Raw genomic sequence first — 16,644 nt, 5'->3', positions numbered from 1 at the left:
ATCGAGAACAATAACATATAGTACCTTTTCAGAATGAAGAATCACAAGGCTCTTTACAAACTATACACTGTTTACAAGAATCACCTCTATTGGTACTAAAATACAGCTGATTGCAGGGTGAAACATATTTAATGGCAAACAACAACTCTGCATGAGTCCTACTTCCTGTCTTAAGAATAGTATACAATCCGGTTATAACAGCAAGCAAATATTCCAGGGTGTTTTCTTAGATTAATTTTTTGTCAGCAGTAAAATAAAGACACATGCTGATATTTTTAAACAAACGTTTTTAGAATTTCTGCGTAGTATATGGGAAGGTACAAACCCAGTTATTTTTCCTTGTGGATCACCTTTTACAAAAGTAAAAAATTATTGTACTTTAATAAGCATGGCAATCAAATCAGAAAGACACAACATGTGTGATACAGTGCTTGTAATTAGATGAATTCCTTATTTGTTAAAAACTATGAATTATTGGCTGCCGTTTTCTATAGTCGTGATCTGGCTTCTCTTTGGTTGTCTTATGGGCAAATTTGGGTACGACAGAGTTGTCCACGGACATGAGCAGATTCCAAGAGTTGTGGGTTTGAGTGGATTGACTTATAAGGCACTATTTAAAGAACTATTTATGTGCCACTTGGCTAAAGGATGATGAAAGAGGGGCTGTGATAACTCTGCAGAGTGTCTGAAGGAGTTGAGGATTATTGTTAGGAGTGCTGGGAGGAAATTTAACAAGTGTAGGCAGGACGTCCGGAAAAAGTTCTTAACTGGGAGGTTAGGCTATTCGGCCGTGGAATAGTTTCCCATGGGAAATGCTGAAATCTCTGTTGCTTGAGTCATTTTAAAACTAGATTTGACAGACTCCTTGAGAATAAACTGCCAGGACGAATCCTGTAGTGGAAAGAGGATGAGCTAGGTGAGCAAATAATTCTGTCCATCGTGGATTTCTGAGTGGCTTCAGGTTGCAAACGACTCATGATGACTCAGCGCAAAGTTGCTCTCTTTACAGTGTTGTAGTGTTTTAATATGCAAATACAGAGATCACCCTTCGTCATCATTCGCCAGCAGATCCCATCCAATTACCACAGTTATATCCGAGCCTAAGTATAAGGGGGAATCCATGGTATCTGAGCCACCGCAGAGTAGTTTCTGTGGCTAAGTCCTGGCTTGGCTGTGGACACATTTTACAACCTGCAACAATAGTGGATATGTGTTTGTTTTTTTTAATGCACTTTTAAAACAAGATTATTCAAAGGACTGTTGGCTGTTCAATAACTAGCAATAACCTTTTAACATTTGGTTCCTACAGACTGCTCCACTGGAGGATGGTAAATATAATTTGGATGGTGAAGAAATGTAGCACTCCCTGTTTAAGAATGCGTAGGCCATGGCCTAGTGGGTCACCACACACACTAGTTCTGTAGTAATCTCAGATCCTCCCAGCATGTGTGTGGTGTCGTTGGGGTGATCTCAGCCGTTAGCAGGAAGAGGGTGCCGTTTGCATTACGGAATCAGTCACCGGAGACGCTGGTCCCGGAGCTGCAAATGTAGCGGTTGTTGTGAGTCTGTGAAGGAGGGGGAAAGCTCTCCAGGATGAAGGGGATGGTGGAAGACTTTCACCTGTGCACTCTTCAAACTGTCTGATGTTCCGAGTCACTGTCTGAGTGAATTTACGGTCCGTGACTCTTATTGCCAGGCTCATGGGTTCAGGCTGCACATTGGGGTGGCACTATGTAGTTGCCCCTGTTTGAGCAGACTGTGGGGTTTGAATCCGTGATCTTCACTGCTAAAGCCGGGGCTTCTACTGCTTGAGCTTAAGGACTTTAGCCTCCTAAGATGGCTAATGTGGAAGACTCATAAACCTCTTGTGTGGACCAGCCACTCGAGGAGGACATAGGCCCACATTCTCCTAGTATGAGTGGCAAACGCATTGACATTCACACCTGAGTGGAAAGAAAACCCCAGGCCAGAAGTCTTAGCCACCCTCCGCTTTGCAGCAGAACGATAGAGAGGAAATGCATTGGTGGTGTTGTGAAAAAGGAGAAAAATACCGATGGTGGGGGTTTTTTGTTTTTTGGGGTTTTTTCTGGAGCGCTGATTCAGTGGTTAGAGCAGAGGACGGAGAGTTCTGGCTCAGCCACTAACTAGCTGTGGCCTTGGGTAAAGCCATTTAGTATCTGTGTATCTGTTTCCCTACCTGACACGACTCACCTACCTCACGGGGCTGCTGTGTAGCTTCAACTGGGGAATGCGTAAAGAGCTTTGAGACAATCTTGTGAAAGGCATCGCAGCTGTGCAAGGAATTGCTACAGTGGCTTTCTCCCATTTCCCATCACCATCCCCTTAGCGGCTTCCCATAAATGAGTAAGAAGGGAAATGAGGCCTTTCGTATCCTAACAGGGATCTCTCAGTGACCAGGTCAATGGCACCATTGTTTATAGGGGAGTATATACAAAACCCTGGAATATCAGAGATGGCTTTGGCAGATGCTCGCTTCCCCATAGCCACCTGGGAATTATCAGCACAGAGGCTGGAGGAAAACATGCATCAGTCTAGACAGAGGTCATCTCGCTTGGGGATGCTTCCGATATTAATCATAAACTCTAGAGCTCTGTGCTTAGCTAATGGAAAAGCAGAGCGTTTGACTAATGAGTTAAACACATTGGGTTAACTTAGAGCTGGTTTGTTCCGACTTTTGTTGCTTTTGAGGCTTTAATTCATTTTATACATTCCAAGCAAAGTTTAAGCAGTTTAAATGATGCAGATGTGAGTCACTAGCAAGATCCCACAGGAGTAGGAAAAGGTGTGAAATAAGTTAAATTCTCCACCGCCTGGCTGATCTCTGAGGCTCTCAGACCAATCACGCTAAAGGACAGTAGCAGCCCTCCTGGGACTAGCAGGGGAGCACTGGTGACTTAAGCATATTGTGTTTGCGAAGAAAGTGGAACTGATCTTTTAGGGGCCTGATCCTTCCAGGCTGAGTACCCTCAATCTGTCTAGTTTCTTATAAGACCCCATTCTGATGTCAGTAAACATTTTTATTACCATTACCAGTTGAGGCAGAGGGGGGAGAGTAAATCACCTGGGCCAAAGACCACACAGGAAATCTGTGGACTGAAAGAATTGAACCTGCATCTCCTTAATCTTGGGACAATGCGGTTACCACAAAATCATTCTTCCTCTTGTGTCAATGGAAAGTTGCCATGTCTACCTTAGTAAAGACTGCAGAATCAGCTTCTTAGTCCAGCTCTATTGCTATGACGCATGCAGCCCTTTCTTTCTATTCGAGGCTTGAACACGGTGGGATAATTTGGATGACCCTTGTATCTAGCTGTATTTATTTATGACCTAATAATCATGGAATCATAGAATATCAGAGTTGGAAGGGACCTCAGGAGGTCATCTAGTCCAACCCTCTACTCAAAGCAGGACCAACCCCAACTAAATCATCCCAGTCAGGCCGTTGTCAAGCCTGACCTTAAAAACTTCAAAGGAAGGAGATTCCACCACCTCCCGAGGTAAAGCATTCCAGTGTTTCACCACCCTCCTCGTGAAAGTGTTTCCTAATATCCAACCTAAACCTCCCCCACTGCAACTTAAGACCATTGCTCCTTGTTCTGTCATCTGCTACCACTGAGAAGAGCCGAGCTCCATCCTCTTTGGAACCCCCCTTCAGGTAGTTGAAGGTTGATATAAAATCCCCCCTCAGTCTTCTCTTCTACAGACTAAATAACCCCAGTTCCCTCAGCCTCTCCTTGTAAGTCATGTGCCCCAGCCTCCGAATCATTTTTGTTGCCCTCTGCTGGACTCTCTCCAATTTGTCTCATCCCTTCTGTAGTGGGGGGACCAAAATTGGACGCAGTACTCCAGGTGTGGCCTCACCAGTGCCCAATAGAGGGGAATAATCACTTCCCTCGATCTGCTGGCAATGCTCCTACTACTGCAGCCCGATATGCAGTTGGCGTTCTTGGCAACAAGGGCGCACTGCTGACTCATATCCAGCTTCTCATCCATTGTAATCCCCAGGTCCTTTTCTGCAGAACTGCTGCTGAGCCATTTGGTCCCCAGCCTGTAGCAGTGCATGGGATTCTTCCTTCCTAAGTCCAGGACTCTGCACTTGTCCTTGTTGAACCTCGTCAAATTTCTTTTGGCCCAAACCTCCAATTGGTCTAGGTCACTTGGACCCTCTCCCTACCCTTCAGCGTATCTACCTCTCCCCCCAGTTTAGTGTCATCCGCGAACTTGCTGAGGGTGCAATCCACCCCATCCTCCAGATCATTATCTCTAAATCTCAAGGCACTTCACAAAGGAGGGAAATTGGGGCAAACTGAGGTATAGGGAGGTGAAGTGTCACCCAACAGATCAGTTGCAGAGCCTGCAATAGAATGCAAGATCTCCCGAGTCCCAGTTTATTGTCTTATCCGCTCGGCTGCACAGCCTCCCTGCGAAAGTGGTCTGGCTTTCACCCGGAGCTCCAAGCAGAGCTCGGCACCTCTGAAGATCAGGCCTCTCTTATTTAGGTGCCTAAATATGGATTTAGAGTCCCAAGTGTAGGCGCCTGGGCTTGAAAAGTTTGGCCTCTAATTATAGCATGAAAGGGAGATAAAAGCCTGAGTTTTGGCTGGTGCATGCGACGATCTCCTGAAACCTTTCAAAGGCAGGACAGAAAGAAGGGGTTAGTTCTCGAAATCCCTCTCCTTCCCCTGCTAGCATTGATTGATGCTATTGATTGTTGGTGCACACCAGTTGGTGTAGCTCAGTTGAAGTCAGTGGAGTTATGCCGTTTTCCACCTGCTGAGAATTTGGTCCAATATTGGTATGTTCCTATCTCCTGCACATCACTTTGCGTGAACCGTTGGGGCCTCCTAAATAGGATAAAAACATACTCTTGCTCCTACTGTGCACAACCAAACCCATTTTATCACATCTCTCTGAGAGGTCAGGGCATGCTGGAAGGTCCTCTCTTCTGCTGCTTTATTACAGCAGGATCACAGACCAAGGCGAAGGGTGATCGGCTATGAATTTTAAAATTCCATTCCACAGATATTTTTCAGTAACAGTTAGCTGCTAAATATCTAACCTTCTCCCCCCGGGGCTAATCTTCACTTTATCTTGTTAGCAGCTGGTATGACATAGTTTCAAGCCAAAGGTGATGAGATCAGAGGGTCATAAAATCCGAAACAGGGAGGTCAAGATGCCTGTGCGAATGAATGTTGAAAGTCTTTGCTTTTCCATTGCACGTCTGAGAATCTTGCACATCTTGCTCAGATTCACCAAAGGAAACGGTTGTTTTGTACACTCCCACTTTTTCACTTCTAGTGCACCTGACTCAGTCTTCTCCCACTCATCCGCTTTTTCCAGTTGGAAGGATTCTGGTAGCCTGAAATTCTTTATTAAGTAGGAGCATCACGGCCTGGTCTAAGTGAGAAAATTCCACTAGTTTAACTTCAATCACTTTTTAAACCAATGCAAACCTCCCATGTGGATGCCCTTAGTTTAGTTTAGTTTTAAACCAATTCCTAATCAATTTAAGATTAATCAAAATAAACTTGGTTTAAGCCAAAATAAGGGGCTTTAAAACTGCAGCTTTAACAAATCCAGTGCCTCTTTCTCACATAGAAAGGCCTAATTTTTTAACAACTGTGACCTTTCCTAAATGAATGCTTAGGATTCTGAGTTCTAATCTTCTGGGTTCTGAGTGCTAATCCTATGAATTATCAGATGCTGCCACTGCAAAATGTTTTAATCTAAGGCTTTGTCTACACCACGCTAAAACACCTGTGGCTAGCCTCTGTCATCTGACTCAGGCTTATAGGTTTGGGCTGCAGGGCTATAAAATTGCAGTGTAGATGTCAGGGCTCAGGCCGGAGTCTGCGCTGTGAGACTCCTTGAGGTGGGAGGGTCCCAGAGCCCTGGCCTCAGCGCAAGCCTGGATATCTACCCTGCAATTTTATAGCCCTGCAGCCCAAGCCTTGCGAGCCCAAGTCAGCTGACGTGGGCCAGCCACAGGTGTTTTTATTGCAGTGTAGGCATGTCCTCAGGGGTTACCGATTCCTGAGTTCTATTACCAGACCTGCCACTGACTCCTTATGTGACCATGGGACAGACTTTTAACCTCTCTGTGTGTTAGATTTTCCCATCTGTAATATGGGGATCATATGCCACAGCCCCCTTGGGAGATAGGTAAGAAAGATTACTTGTTTGGAAAGTGCCTTGAGATCCTCCTGGGATAAACACTTTAGAACTATGAAGTATTATTAAGATTTAATACAGAAGGCTAGATCATGAGCTGGTGTAAATCGATGTAGCTCCATTTCAGTGGGACTCAGCCAGTGGAGGTATGCAGGCTTACACCAGCTGAGGATTTGACCCAGGTTCCTAAAATCAAACAGACAAAATCTTTACACTCTTCAGAAGCAACATTATATCCCTCTAGCAAAGGTTATTTTTATTGGAAAATGTCCCTCGGGTTCCTAATCTGGAAACACTGCAAGTAAAGCATGCAGGATGAAATTTTCCAGAGATGACTGTAAAAAGCTTGGTCTGTGTGTATGATGATCAGAGAGACTTTTTTTCCATTACAGCTCTTTTCATAGTCTGAGGATTGTGTCTCTCTTCTTCCCTGCTCCTTCCGACCCCATCCTGACATGAAAGAATATACCTGCTCATTGCTGCTTTGAAGCAATAATTCTTCTCGCAGCTGAACAAAGGGAGCCTTCCCCAGAGCTTTTCAGTCACATGCATCAGTGTCCTTAAGTCCCCTTCCTTCAGCAATGTGGGGATTCTTGTATGATGGAAAAGCTGACGGTTACAGACAGAACCTTGAGGCACAGCTGTTTAAACTGTTACCACTGGTTCATGCTGCGTGGCAAGGAGGTATTATTATAGCCCTTTGCCCGCTTCATCTGATGATCTCAAAGTGCTTTATTAATACGGCTTAATTCATCCTCACAACCCCCCAGGGAGCCCATTATCCCTCTCTTACAAATGGGGAAACCAAGACACAGGAAGGTGAAATCTTTCCTAATGCCACCTAGGAGTCCCTGTTAGAAGTGGGAATGGAACTCAGACGTACTGACTCACTGACCCCTGTCTGAACCACTAGATCCCACTCCTTCCATCACGAGAAATTTCTCTCTCTAACCCTTACAGCACTGAGATTAGTTCTCTGGGAGCGGCACTGAGGAATGGGGGAGGAAACTTTTTTTTCCATTCTCTATAAACCACCTCTCTCACTCTCAGCTCGTCTTCCTGTTCCCCTGGGAGCTCTCGCTCGTCGCTGCCACCCAGTTCCCCACCGCAGCCCATGCCATACCACTTTGGCGCCTTCCCTGATCCTCCCTGGCCATCACGCCTATCCAACCCTCCTCATCCTCCCTACGGGTTCCCAACAAGAACCAGTAGCAGGGGAAAGCTGGTCACGGGGGTGAGCACAGCCCAGAGATGACCAAGGTTTTTGGCTGAAAACGGGACAGCATTTGCTCTGACCTGCTGTACCTCCATGTTATTTGATGCTTTAGCATTCCTCATAGTGCTCTCAAAGCCTACGTGTCCCATACGTGTCGGACAGCAGGTGTCTATGTCTACACTTAAAACATAATAGCGGCACAGCTGTGTCACTGTAGCGCTTCAGTGTAGACACTCACTACGGTGACAGGAGGGGTTCTCGTCACTTGAGATAATCCACTTCCTTTAGAGGCGATACCTAGTTTGATGGAACAATTCTTCTGTCGACCTAGCGCTGTCTACACCGGGAGTTTAGACCAGCGTAGCTACATCTCTCCAGGGGTGTGGATTTCACAACCCTGACAGACATAGCTATTATGAAGAGAGTTTTCAGTGTAGACCAGCCCTGAGCGGAGCTCCTTTTGAAGCTGGACATTTCTACTGGGGATTGGGAGAAATTTGTTACTATCTATGGGTAAGAACTCTAATCATCTCAACAAAGCGTATACACACCCTGTCACAGACCCACTGCTGCTGACGTTGTGTCCCCAGTATTGCATTCATGGCTTGGTGAATCCAGGCCCCTCACTGTAAGCCAAGTGGTGAACTCTTGACACCCACTGGTACAGCAGTTGCCTCAGCTGTCCCGTTACTTTCAATAGGGTTTGTGATCTGGTCCTTTGGGAAGACTCATTGTCAGGCAACAAACGGGTTAAGAGAGAGACAGGCTGAAATGTCACAACCAAGAGTTAGTGATGGAAGATCTGCAACGAATGGCGAGACACCAGGCTAGAAAGAACAGATTTATCTTAGGGCAAATTTTCAACCATTCCAAAAAACCTCTTCATTCCTGCCAGATATTTTCTGTGGTCATGGCATGATTCACCCTTGAGATTTGTTCAAAGGATCATTTCTTGGGGGTGATCCTAAAAATGCACATACCAGAGCAGCCCCATGAATGTGCTGCTGGCTTGTGAGAATTAGCCTGCTGCCTCTTCTCCTTGGCTGTGCAAATACTCGGCTTTCCAACGTTAGGAAGGGAGTGTTTGCTCAGCTCTACTGGGAAGTTTAAATTACAGTGAGTGAATATTACAGAGGGAAATTTTCTCTCCTGGAAAAAAAAAAAAGTGCGTAGTCTAAATACCCAGACAGCGTCTCATTGATGTTACGAGAGCAGGGACCTGTGGCTTGGGCTTGTTTGCTAATACCTCTTTGCCTCTGTGAACCTTAAAAGGGAAAGGCAGGTAAATCTTTCACTGCTGAGAGTAGTCCCCTCTCTCCACTTCATCACTCTTACCTGTGTGTAATAGTAAGCAGCATGCCACTAAGGGGTTAAAAAGCAACAGTCTTGGAGTGGAAACATGGCAGGTGTGTGGCTAACCAAATTCTAATAGGGTTTCTGCATGTGAATGGAAAGGGAGCACAGAAGAAGTAGTGTGGAGTGCTTGTCAATGCTGAGCTTAGTGAGTGAAAAGACAGGCAAATTGAATTTGCGAATCTATTTACTGCAGTCTTTACATGTGTACTTACATGGATATGGCTATACGTACATACACATTATAGAATACACATGGCCAAATTCATCCCTGGTGTAACTCCATTGTCTTCAGGGAGGTGGGTTTATCTCATTACGTTGTATCCACGTTTTAGAACTTAATCTGGATTCCATTTTTTAAACTCCAGATAAAGCTTGAAGCTGTGTTCTCTCTGATCCACATTAGTGGCCAGATTTATAGCTTGGAACTAACCATGATTGTGGAGCGTATAACCGAGGCTATTTGTAGTGGCATGGCTTCTAGACAGACAATAAGATTGATCGGATGCTTCTAAGGCCCTGCTAGCCGTAACCAGGGTGAGTGCCGGGGGAAAAAGTAAATCAGGTTGTTCTTGGGGGGTCAGTGTATGTCTATGAATACACTTGTGAATTGATCATTGGATTTCCTTGGGAGCATATAAGAAAGGAACAATAAGTGTTATAAATACATACTCTGAATAGCAATAATAGCTACTCTGGAAAATGTAAGGCATAGCAATTTTAGCTCCTTTCACCCAAGGATCTCCAAGCACTTTATAACCATTTAATTCAACTTTTCAATGCCCCTTTGTCCTAGATGCCCATTTTGCAGATGGTGTAAAGAAGCAAGAAAGGCTAAGGACCGGATTTTTCAGTGAATCGCTCAAAAACCACAGTAATGGAGGGGAAGCATTTGGAATAGAACCCAACAGTCCTGACTCCCCGCCCCTAGACACGCTGCCTTGCCCATTCCTCTGCTAATTTACAATGAAAAATGATACTGACCCAGGGTAGAACAAGAATGATCTAAACCAAACAATCTCTGCATCATGGGATTGATTTTTCAATTACACTGAGGCCCCTTGACACCATTCCGGCAGTGTAAAGGTGCCTTCAAAGGTGGAAATGTACTCTGTACCTGCTTTAAGACCCCTTTCCATGCCAGAGTGGGGTAAAATGAGCCTTAATGTAAATGAAAAACATTTGGGACTCGATTCTCAAAGGCTTCACCAGACGTTGGCAGCTGGCATCGAATTCGTTCTGATGTTTGTTGATGTTCTCCACAAAAGCATGAGTGAAGGATATAGGCTTTCTGCCGTAACTTTTCACGGCCTGCTTTTCAAATAGCTTGTCTCGCCACCTTGTGTTGTCTAAATATAGTTTAAACATACTTAGCAATTTTATGGTCTACAGTAACAGGATCCTACTATAATTTTTAAAAGTAGACACATGGTAGGTGTTGTTTTTTTTTTTAAGTATCTCAAAAACATCCTTTAAAAAATATTTAATTCTGCCCCTTCACTTAATATAGGATTCACTACTAAGTATACTTAATGGCTGCAGCTTTTAGATATCTGCAAATAAATCTGGGTCTAAATTCCAGCACTAGCTAGACTGTGGGTGGAACTGTCTGTAGGCATGGTTCCTGCCATGGGGAGGAACACAGTTAAGTCCTGCCTATGTTACAGCTTTTAACCATGTTATTCCGGGCTCTGTTGACTTGGTGGTGTTTGTAGTATATAAGCTGCTTCAGACATAACGATTTGGGACTCAGGATGGGATGTGCAAGATTTGGGGGGAACCTATCCTGTTACGATGTTCTGCAACTTTTAAATCTTCCTTACCGTCTAGTTCCTTTTGTATAAATGAACGAGGTTTTCCTGTGGGCATGGCAGGCTTTATCTAGTTGGTGGGATTCTAGGCTAGAAAATATGGCCAAGGGCCTGTTCTAATTTCCAGCACTGAAGAGTGATGTTCCATAGAGATGGTGTGCACTTCTGTCCAAAGCTTTCTCATGCACCCATCTCTGCAGTATCTCAGGAACCATAAACAAGAATTAATATTGTGGTCCAATTTGGCTGGCCACTCATAAGCTGCCTTGTCTTCTAAAAGGTCACTTCAGAGGGTGGTTCATTAATCCTCTGAGCCAATGAATGGAGTCATCTTGTTGATGATGAATAGAAGCGGGTGCCAGAACTGAATTGGACAGGTAGGCTGGTCTATCCCATCTATTAGGGCCGGCTCCAAAGCCTATACAATGAATGAAGAGTTTTCTATTGATTAAATGGGCTCTAGATCAGGCCATTAATGAACACCCCTCGAAAGAATGACTTAATCGTGGCATAGAGAAGTGCCCTAGCAGTACCAGTTTAGGGTAAGTTGAGACCAAAGTAGCTATTTTATACGTAGAAAGGAAATGTTTATCACTCTTCCCTATCTAGATTATGGCTAGAAGTGGACAAATAACGTAAAAAGCTTGTCTCTCTCACCAGCAGAAGCTGGTCCAATAAAAGATATGACCTCCCGCATGTGGGCTCTCTAATATCCAGGGAATGACACTGCTACAACACCACTGCATACAAATAAAATATAGTCCTCTTAAAAGTTACACTGAACTTTAGGAATGGCTAGCCAAGGGGATACTGAGCTTTTTAAAGTACCTCTTGGCCATTGGTTAGAATCCAGAGCAAGTCACCGTCTAATGGTCTTCAATGACCCATGTGGCATGAGGTTGGTGGCTCTGAGTCTACCTCACGAAAAGCATCACCATGTTTTCCACTCAGCCTCAGCAAAGAGACCAAAGGTGGAAAGGGTTACAGGGAACATCCTCTTCTCTCGCCCCTGGAGGGTTGTCCTTTCATGGTGAGAGGTGGCTGTGAGCTCCTCAGGGCAGGCAACTCTTCTGTGTTTCTGGGGAGCACCTAGCACACTCTGGGCACCAGTGCAAATAAATGATAAGTAACATGTGGGTGAAGAGAGATGCGTGAAGGAAATTTGGTATTGCTTTTACTCCTGTGTGTCCTTGTTCTGAGCAAAATGGAGGATCTCAGTCTGCCAGGCCAGCTCAAATCATTAGTATTTATTTATTCATTCATTCATTCATATTATGGCTGCACCTTAGAATCCCAGTCATAGGCCAGAACCCCATTGTGCTAAGCACTGTACAAACACAGAACAAAAAGTTAGTCCTTGCTCCAAAGAGCCATACAATCAACTAACTTGATTCCTACTTGTCAGAACGACAGCAGTACTGGTGAAAGTTGCTGACTTTTCAGTCCTGGAAACTGAAAAGCCCCATTTATCCACAGAGCAGATTAAATCCAGGATACAAGATTTCACATATACATCTTGCTTTCTGACTTACCCACTCTCAAGTATTCTTGACGTGAACAGTTTTATTTTCTTGTTTGTTATGGCAACTCTGTTTTACTCTTTCTCTGTGTCAGTTTAAATGTTTACTTTTCTCTAAATGCAAACCCGCCCGCAACATAAACCTGTGTCGGGGGGAGGGGGAAATCTGGGCATTTGTTCTTGCAGCCAAAGCCCAGACAAACATCAATTAAAGTGCAGCCATGTTAAACCAATGGGTTGGTTTAATGCTATAAATTTGCAGTGCTGCTTTCTGCTTGCTCAAGTGGTTCCTTCTGTTTGGGTTGTGGCTGTCACTTTGATGACCTGGGAGGGCGGTGGCTCTGATGGCAGGTTTGGTGGTCCCGTGCGGTCTCCTGACAGAAGTTCTGAGTTGGGCAGCTGATAGACCTGAGAAGGCGATGTTCTCTGGTTCGGAAAGGGACCGAGGTATAATCTGCTGCAGGTCAGCCTGAGTTTGCAAGTCCATCCAGCAGCAATGGCCTTGTTAGGTTTTCTCATGGGGTACAGTCAACCTCCTTCTATTTTATATTGCCTCCCCTGAAGCAACTTACCACCATTAATGAACTTATCCTCAGAGCACTTCTGCGAGGGAGACAAGTATCCTTCTTCTCTTGGACTGAAGCGACCGCTTGTCACAATGAAGAATCTCCATGATACTGCGTGCTGCTATTCTCTGTCTCATGTCTGCCAGCTGATCCTCTCCCCTAGCATTTTCCCTTTGTCACCTCCATGCTGGCAACTTACAGTGCAAAGGGTGAGGCTGCTTGTGAAGCCCTTCACTGTGCAGCAAAAGCCTCTGCAATTTGTATTGCATTAGTTCCTAAAAGCTCCCAACGTTCACAAAGACCTCATCATGTTAGGTGCTGGGGTCCCTGCCTCGAAGAGCTTATAATCTAAGTAGTGGTTTTCGGGCATTGCTCCCTCAAGGCTCTCCTGATCTTAAGGGAGCTTCCATGTCCTACCCCTATTACCGTGCTTACTTCACATCTGGGACACTGGGATATTCTTAAGTCCATGCTACTTGGCAGAAGTATGTATGGGTGGTTCCATATGTTCAAACCAAGACAGATCTCTTATACATTAGTGCATGGGGAATGGGTGGAGAAATAGTTTGGTTTTAAAAGTCACTTTAAGTATATGGAGTTAGTTGGGTAATGCCTTCGTTGTGATGAGGGAGCCGATAAACTCTTCGTTACCGTTGCCTTAATAAAGGAGAGGAGGACTCTCTGGGGTGCGCGTAGGGCTGTATGGAGACGTTTTTTGATAAAAAGTATAAATAGATGGCCAGTCTGTTGAGTCGCAACCCTCGTGACTTTGTGCTTTGGAAGCAAATACATCTTGGGAAGTGGTTTTTTAGAACTTGACGGTAACTAAAATAAAAAGATGTTTACGTAGCTGTGGGGACAGTGGGATAGGCCAGGCATTTGGAAAAGAAGCGTAAATAGAGAAGATGGATGAGGAGGAAGACGGTGGATCAGCAGTAGGTGAATTGTGGCTCTTGCCAACAAGGCTGGAGGACTGGAAAATTCAACCTTTAATTTCCTTTCTAAGGTTTTATAAGGAGACAGCATAGCCCAGTGGATAGAGCACTGGGCTGGGTCTCAAAGTGGGTTCTGTTCATGGCATGACCACTGGGCTGCTGGATGATCTTGGGTGAGTCACTTTGCTGCCTTGTGCCTCAGTTTCCCCATCTGTAAAGTGAGGATAATAATAGCTACCTCCTTTTGTAAAGTATTGTGAGATCTACTGATGTACAACATTAGATACAAGCTAGGTATCGCAAGAAGGCGGATTGTGTACCTACTTCTCCTCATGATCCAAAATATAATTAGTGCACATCTAGAATGGAGATGAATTTAAATTCCTACCATCTTATGAGGCTGCATCTTTCCATGTGTGCTGGTTTCACGAGCAGGATTCACACTTACATCTCTCGGGTGGTGATCTCACCAGGAACTTTTGCATTTTGACAGGTGTAAAAGGCCTCATCAGGCCCAGAAATGTATTCCAGTGCTGAGCTCAGCTTATTATTGGCTTGGCTACTCCTGAAGTGGTCATGAGGATGAAGGAAACACATGGCTTGGCCAGTGCTTTGATAATGAGCAGAGCTTTCATTCCCTTTGATTTCCTCATGTAGCTTCCTCCATTTTTAAAACTGCGTTGGAAGGAGCTGGCACCGTAAATGGATCAAACCTACTGCCTGATGTCTGGGTCCAAAAGAAGGATGAAGGGTTTTTCCCCCTGCTAGTCATATCTGTTTAAACAGTTTTGTGAACTAATTTCAGCCAATGGTGTATTTGAGGACTGTTCGCTTTGATTTGCTACTCATAGTGGTGCGTTTACTTGCAATATATCGTCCAGCCTGATCTCTTTGTGTGCTGTATAGTGTTCTAGACATGGTGTGGTCCCTGGTAAACGAAGGAGACAAAGCTGGAAGTCAAACTGTGTGGAAGTCTGTTTGTCTGTAGTATGCTTTCTTTAATAAATGCCTCCTGTTTAAGGTATGTAATGATATATGGAATCATACTACTAGTATGATTGGTCACCAAGATCACATGGAATTATTCCTGCTACCTGATTGGATGACTAAAGCTTTCTAAAACAGGAGAACTGTGAGTACAGAATAATCAAAATTCCTGTTAGAGTAGAGACCCTGGGAATGTGTTAATGCAAGTATCCATACAAAAGAATAGCTGTTTCCCAAACTTTCATGTGAATATATGCATGTATATTTGTGAATAAATAGGATCATGAACATGGTTGAACCAAATAGCTCCAAGCTACATCCAAACTAGCACTTCCAAGCATTGTTTCTGCAGTTCTCATTCAGCTCTAATGATGGTAACATAATATTAGAATGTACAGAGGCAAAATCCCACAACATGATGAATGGTCAAGGCAGAAATCCCTCTCTGGGCTTAGCTTGACCCTTCGTTTTAGGATAAGTCACCAGTTCAGAACCACTGACTCATAGTTATGTGTTGAAAAGCATTCAGCTTGCTTATCTGTCAATGAGCACAAGCTGCTCAGACTAGATCGTCCCATCGGTTCCTTAGCTGGCTCCCTCATGATGTAGTTGCGTGGGTGTATGTTTAATGTGGCAATTGAGCTTCCCTTCTGAAAAGCCCATCTGTTGTGGTTTGCTGAAGTCCCCTAAGATCCCTTCTCCTCTGGGATCAGTCTTTTTTTTTTTTTTTTTTTTTAAACATTGACGGAAAGCCTGAGGAATGTCAAACTGGGACGGTTCAGCTGGGATGGAAAAAACTAGTTGAGCTGGAGTAGATAATGAAGGAAGACAGTCATTGCTCTTCTAAACAGAACGTTGTGAGCCTGCTAGCTAGGAGGGCAAAATGCATTAGCAGCTATTTACAGAGTGATGCTGTGGGCCCTGGGCCTAAGGATTTTAATTGCAAAAAGGATATAAACTGTCATTTCTTCTGCTTCCTCTGTAAAAACCAAGGGCTGTTCTGTGCTGGGGATCCAAGAGGGCAAGAGGAGCCTTCTCTATCCTCCCATTTTATGTCCCTGTGCATGGTTTAGTCTGATCTCTGTCCTTGTGCTCCTGTAACCTTGCCAGATTGCAGACCCTTGCCTTGACAGCTCCAGCACGTGCACCAGCTAGCAGGGGTGAGCCGACGTGCTGGGGAGCAAACGCTGCACCATTAGGCCAATACTGCTGCTGTGTGCCTTGGAGCCCCGGAGCAGCACCACGCTGTGGGAGTTTCCAAAAAGCCTAAGGGATTGTGGTGCCTAATTCTTTGGGAATTAGGCACTTCACTCTTGGAAAATCCCTGTCTAAAGCCATGATCTAGCCCCTTTGTGGCTATAGCAATACTAAAGGGAATAAACAAGCAGATTTTCTGCCACCTCCCTGATTTTGTTTTGTTTTGCTTTGCTTTTTTTAATGAAGTATGAATAGTGGATCCTGAGGGATGGGGACCAGATTCCCAGGACTAAGAAAGCAGATCCATTCCGATCCGTGCATTAATCTGCATCCACATGGGTGTTTAAATGACAGAACTGTCACAAGGAGCAAGTTGGGGGAGAGGCGATTAGTGGATATAGAAGGATATGTTTGTTTTGCCTAATGCAAAACAGATGGCAAATGGTGACAGGAAAAAATTTGAAGGTTGTGTGAGCCTTTTGCAATTGGATCTAAAGCTGTGAGAAAGCATCTGATTCAGACGGGGGAACCAAACCAGGTGAGATTCACGTGAACTTATTTGAAGCTGGGACTCTTTCTTGAAAACTCACAACAAAACTTTTATTTTTACTGTCTTTTGCACACTCTGAGGCTGAGATTTGTGGTTTGGTAACCACCCTTGGCTGCTGGTTACATGGTAGACAGTTGTATCCAAGGCTGTAGAGGAGGGGTGAGGAAACTCAATACAGACTTGAGAAAAGTGGGAGGAAGCAGGAGGGAACAAATAGATGGTTCAAACTGTTACAGTTCTTGGAATTGTAGTTTGATTTATGTATTTGCATTCGAGTAGCTCCTCGAGGTCTCAGCCAAGATTAGGTCCTCATGGTGC

General features: G+C 44.5%; 1 protein-coding gene across 3 annotated transcripts in view; it reads left to right on the top strand.

Moving 5' to 3' along the window:
- The window catches only part of LOXL2 (lysyl oxidase like 2), a 92,531-nt gene that overhangs the window by 21,220 nt on the left and 54,667 nt on the right, over positions 1–16,644 (top strand). The gene's annotated exons all lie outside the window — the stretch shown is intronic.

The sequence above is a fragment of the Caretta caretta genome, chromosome 26 (genome assembly GCF_965140235.1).
Source record: "Caretta caretta isolate rCarCar2 chromosome 26, rCarCar1.hap1, whole genome shotgun sequence".
Taxonomy (NCBI): Eukaryota; Metazoa; Chordata; order Testudines; family Cheloniidae; genus Caretta; species Caretta caretta.
The sequence above is the reverse complement of the archived record's forward strand: the minus strand, read 5'-3'. Positions and strand labels throughout refer to the sequence as shown.